At 43.2% G+C, this 6003-nt stretch overlaps 1 pseudogene; it reads left to right on the top strand.

Moving 5' to 3' along the window:
• The first annotated feature begins 584 nt into the window (after window positions 1-584).
• LOC132476233 (large ribosomal subunit protein uL6-like) lies at window positions 585-1443 on the top strand (annotated as a pseudogene).
• Window positions 1444-6003: the final 4560 nt, after the last annotated feature.

Below are 6003 nucleotides of genomic sequence, written 5' to 3'. Positions count from 1 at the left end.
AGCTAGACAGCGGTGGGGCTGGGAATTAAACCAAGGCAGTCTGGCTCCAAAGCCAGCCTTATCCATTTTTACATAAATGATAGCACACCCTGTTCTATTCTCCTTCTGATGTTTTTCACTTCAGATATCTTAGATATTGTTCCAAATTAGTACTTATTGATCTCCCTTGTTTGTTTTAATAACTCCATATATTCCACTGAAATGATGTCATTATTAATTTGGCAAGTCCTCTATTGATGGACGTTTAGGTTGTTTCCAACCCTTTGCTACAAGAAATAATGCTGCAGTGAATATCCTTGTACAAACCTCTCTGTACCCGTGCATAAGCATATCCATCCAGTGGATTCGTAGAAATGGAATTACTAAGCCAAAAAGTGTATATCTTTACTATTTTAAAGTGTCTATTTCCCCACATCCTCTCAAACACTGTGTTAAACTTTTCTATTCTTGCCAGTCTGGTAGATTTTTTTTAAAATGCTACCTCTTCATTGTTTTATTGTACATGTCTTCATTATGAGTGAGGTTGAGTATGTTTTCATGCCTTTAAAATTCAATTTCAGCTCTTTGCCACATCTACTGCAAGAATGAAGACCATTCTCAGCAATCAGACTGTCGACATTCCAGAAAATGTCGACATTACTCTGAAGGGACACACGGTTATTGTGAAGGGCCCCAGAGGCACCCTGTGGAAAGACTGCAATCACATCAATGTAGAACTCAGTCTCCTTGGGAAGAAAAAGAAGAGGCTCCGGGTTGACAAATGGTGGGGGAATAGAAAGGAACTGGCCACTGTTCGCACTATCTGTAGTCATGTACAGAACATGATCAAGGGTGTTACACTGGGCTTCCGTTATAAGATGAGGTCTGTGTATGCTCACTTCCCCATCAACGTTGTTATTCAGGAGAATGGTTCTCTTGTTGAAATCCGAAATTTTGGGGGTGAAAAATACATCCACAGGGTTCAGATGAGGCCAGGTGTTGCTTGTTCAGTAGTATCTCAAGCCCAGAAAGATGAGTTGATTCTTGAAGGAAATGACATTGAACTTGTGTCAAATTCAGCTGCTTTGATTCAGCAAGGCACAACAGTTAAAAACAAGGATATCAGAGGGCTTCCCTGGTGGCGCAGTGGTTGAGGGTCCACCTGCCGATGCAGGGGACATGAGTTCGTGCCCTGGTCCGGGAGGATCCCACATGCCGCGGAGCGGCTGGGCCTGTGAGCCATGGCCGCTGAGCCTGTGCGTCCGGAGCCTGTGCTCCGCAACGGGAGAGGCCACAAAAGTGAGAGGCCTGCGCACCGCAAAACAAACAAACAAACAAACAAACAAACAAAGGATATCAGAAAATTTGGGGATGGTATCTATGTTTCTGAAAAAGGAACAGTTCAGCAGGCTGATGAATAAGATCTGAGTGATCCAGTTACAGACACCACAAGAGGCCAGGCTCATATGTGATATTTTAAAAATGAATAAAGCTCTTTTGACTTGGGGAAAAAAAATTCAATTTCATTTCCTGTGAATCAGAATCCTCCTTAAGATGTCTGGTGGTCTCACAGTTAGGCCATAGTTTTGCTCTTTTTTTGGGGGGGTGGTGTTCGCGGGCCTCTCACTGTTGTGGCCTCTCCCGTTGCGGAGCACAGGCTCAGCGGCCATGGCTCACGGGCCCAGCCGCTCCGCAGCATGTGGAATCTTCCCGGACCAGGGCATGAACCTGTGTCCCCTGCATCGGCAGGCAGACTCTCAACCACTGCGCCACCAGGGAAGCCCTTGCTCTTACTTCTCTAATTTTTTTTTCCTGCTCCATCTTCTCTGCTGGCTTTCCTTCCTCCATTTTTCCTCTCCAAATGGCAATTCTCTATGGTTTTCTCCTTAGTCATCTTCTCACTCTACTTTATACCCTGGGCTGTATTGTTCTTGCCCACAGTGGACATTGTCCCCTTCTTATTTACAATTCTCATTCTCCATCTTCTTTTTTTTTTTTTGGCCATGTGGCACAGCTTGTGGGATCTAGTTCCCTGACCAGGGATCAAACTTGGGCCCTTGGCGGTGAGAGCGTGGAGTCCTAACCACTGGATTCCCAGGGAATTCCCTCATCCTCCATGTTTATATAACTTTCTGTGAGCTCCAGATCCACATTTTCAATTGCCTTCTAAACATACCTACCTCGGTACCCTTCAAACACCTCAAAAGTCTCTATATTCAAAACTGGACTTGGTCTCTTCCCTCTCCAAATCTGTTTATCTTCTCCAAATGTCAACTAATGGTGCCTCTATCTACACAGTTAGTCGGGCAAAAAGTTGGAAGTCCTTCTGCCTTCACTGTCAATCCAGCCAGCCCTAGATGCTGGGCAGCCTTAAAAAGAGAGTTGACACCTGAAACTAACACAACATTGTAAATCAACTATACTTCAATAGAAATTTTTAAAGTTAAAAAAAAAAAAGACAGAGTTGCTCCAATGCATTGGGTCAGAGCCATAATTTAAACATCTACATTTTGCAACACAGGACTTCATCTATGGCTCTTTGAAACCTCCTTTGGCCTACATTCTTCTCCACTTGATCTCATGATAACCCTTTTATTGCTAAATCTAGCTTTTTTGATGATATCCAAGTAACTCCTTTTATCCTCAGATTTTTTACTGTGATTAGGTATGGTTAGTGAGTGCTGAGACTTTTCACCTTCTTGAGGTGGCCTTAGGCCTCATTTACAGATGCAGCATGTTGGGGAAGACCCAGATGTTCTGTGCTATGTCCCAGCCAAAGGGAAGTCTGGGAAGGCACAGGTCCAAGCAGGGAGCTTTCATTTGCTATTGGCTGCTATATACATGGGGCTCTTAGAGATAGCTAAAGATATACCTCCAAACTGGGGCAAAAGTTTTGCTCCCCTTATCTCCCCCAGACATACTGCAAATTTAAAAAGCAAGCCTAGATAACAATAATTGTTAACATTGATAAAACTTTTACTATATGCCAGATACCAGCCTGATATGTCATATACATAATCTCATTCCATCCTTGCAATGGCCTACAAAATGGGTATGAGTCTTATTCCCATTTTACAGAAAAGGAAACTGAGGCTCTGAGAACTTAAATAACTTTCTTTGACTGCAAAAACCCTAGGCTTAGACATTTCACTACACTCCAGCATAGTGGTTCATTGGCGCGGAACCCTAGCCAAGGAGAAATTAGCCACAGACACAACATCGAAGGGTCTGCCCAATTCCCAGCCCCGGCTGGCTCCTTGCCTGAGCCCTGTAGAACAAATTCCTGTTGGCTGCTATCAGGTGGTCCCCAGTGCAGGCTGACCTCAAGGCACCAACCCGGTTAGGAGAGCTCAGTTCCCTCTACCCTAGGACTTATCTTGCTCCCTGGAGCTGTGACAAGGCTCCACCCACCAGTGTTCCAACATTCTTTCTGATCGCCAGCCACCATCTCAGGCCTGGTTCCTTCAAGCTGGCCATTAATTCTTTCAGTGAATATTCGCTATATAATTTGCGGCAGGCACTGAGCAGGAGACAAAAATAGTGCCTAGGGCTTCCCAAGTGGCGCAGTGGTTGAGAGTCCGCCTCCCGATGCAGGGGACACGGGTTCGTGCCCCGGTCCGGGAAGATCCCACATGCCGCGAAGCGGCTGGACCGGTGAGCCATGGCCGCTGAGCCTGCGCGTCCGGAGCCTGTGCTCCACAACGGGAGAGGCCACAACAGTGAGAGGCCCGCGTACTGCAAAAAAAAAAAAAAAAAAAAAAAAAAATAGTGCCTAGCACTGTGCCATACATATACTTGGCTCTCCATAAATAATTTTTTTTAATTTTTTAAAATTTTTATTGGAGTATAGTTGATTTACAATGTTGTGTTAGTTTCCATAAATGATTTTTAAACGAATGAATAGGCACTGTTCAGTATAGAGGTAGAATTCCAGGTGTGAGTTCTATGTCAGGCAGAATATGAGCATTTCTAAGAGTACAGTATAGGGTATCTACTTGAGGGAACTTCCCAGAACATTTCCTAGAGGAAGTGGGCTTAAGCTGAAGCCTGAGGCATGGCTTGGTTAGCCAAGTGAAGGAGGATGAGGCAAGGGAGAATAAGAATAAGAGGAAAAACTCTAGCCACAGAAGGAAAATAGGGAAGGGTGCCACTTATAGCAAGCTAGAAACATTAAGGAATTTTTGCAAGATACACTGGGCTTAAACCACGTTGAGGTTGGGGACTGCCAAGTCTTGATTCAGTCCAGGCAAGAGAAAAGTCCATTCAAGGGGGAGGTGGAAGAGACAAAAGATCCCCATGTTCCCTGCTAGCTCTGAGCACACCAGCTGGGGACAACAGTGGGGCACAGGTGCGGTGGGTGGTGGAGGGGGAGGAAAACTTTATTCTGCTGAGGGGTCCACCAGTGTCTCCCAAACCAGGAGATATGCTAGATTAAAAAGGGTCACCCCCTGGGACTTCCCTGGTGGTCCAGTGGTTAAGACTCCACGCTCCCAGTGCAGGGGGCCCAGGTTCCATCCCTGGTCGGGGAACTAGATCCTGCATGCGGCAACTAAGAGCCCACATGCAGCAACTAAAGGATCCTGTGTGCCACAACTAAAGATCCTGCACTTGGCAACAAAGATCCTGAGTGCTGCAGCTAAGACTCGGTGCAGCCCAATAAATAAATAAAATTAGAATAAATATTTTTTAAAAAAGGGTCACCCCCAAGCAAAGGTAAAATCCCCTAGTGCATCTGCTCTGAGCTGAAGCTCCCTCCCTATCTCCACAGATTGCTGACTCCTTAATAGGACAAAGTAAAGATACAGTAAATATAAACTTTTCCCTCCTCTCTTTGTCTGGACCAAAAATATTTAAACAGACTGTTTAATTCATCTTAACACCCAGTGTTGAACAAACACAGGCCCCCTTCTGTAAGGATGAGCAAATAGAGAATAATGACTGGACATATACAAAGATCTAGCATGTCAAAAGGATACTGAGATGCGGAATTAGAGCAAATGTCCCTGGATAAATGACTATTATGGCCCAAAGGGAAAAATGTAAGGGAAAAATTTGCTAATTTGTAGACTTACCAACATTAGAGGCTATTGAATTTCTAAAACAATTCTTCTTAAGAAAATAATCCTAGAACATAAATCTATTCTAGAGATGAAAATCGTATGTATTGAGTTTTAAAAAGCCACAGAGGCAGTTAACAGAAGATTGTATGCTGCATCAGATCCAGTCAGTGAATCTGAAGAATAGATTAAAAGGTTCTAAAACTCAGAGAGAAAGGGTGGGGTGGGGGTGAGGGAAGATAAGCAGACTGGAGAAGAGATTCAAGGAATAAATGTGGATATAATTGGATCCCCAGAAGAATAGAACAAAGATAAAAGATTAAAAGGAATAACAGAAGAAATTGTCACTAAACAGAGGAAATATTTGAATTCACAAAGTAAAACAATTCCCTGATAATCTGGCAAAAATTAACATAAAAACTCCAAAATATGGATATAGCCTAGTGAAACTTTTTAAAATGTCAAACATACAGAAAAAGTCCTACAAGAACCCAGACAGAAAAACTAGGTTATGTACAAGTTAGATTGCTAGCAGATTTCTAAGATTTAGACATCACAGTAACACTAGAGAAACGTGTAAGATTTTTAGTGGGAAAGACTGTGATCCATTTACATGCAAGTGAAACAAAAAAAGTCTGGCATGCAAGAGTTCAGAAAAGATACCACGCATGTACTTTTCCAAAACAAAGTTCATAAAGAATTTCTCTAGCCTAAGAAACAATTCCAAGTAAAGATCCCAGGGACAGGAATGACAAGAAATAAAAACCCTAGTAAAAGAGAGGTAAGCAATCTGGATCTAAGCATCACAGATCATTTTGATAATACCAATAATGATTCTAAGCTTTATTAATTATCTACTGCCACTTAACAAGTTACCCCAAAACTAGTGGCTTGGTATCATTTGAATCAGTAGACTGAGTAAAGCAGATTGCCATCCCCAGTGTGAGTGGGCCTCAGCTAATCTGGT

This window comes from Mesoplodon densirostris, chromosome 16 (genome assembly GCF_025265405.1).
Source record: "Mesoplodon densirostris isolate mMesDen1 chromosome 16, mMesDen1 primary haplotype, whole genome shotgun sequence".
Lineage (NCBI taxonomy): Eukaryota > Metazoa > Chordata > Mammalia > Artiodactyla > Ziphiidae > Mesoplodon > Mesoplodon densirostris.
This window is presented reverse-complemented; position numbering and strand designations above follow the sequence as displayed.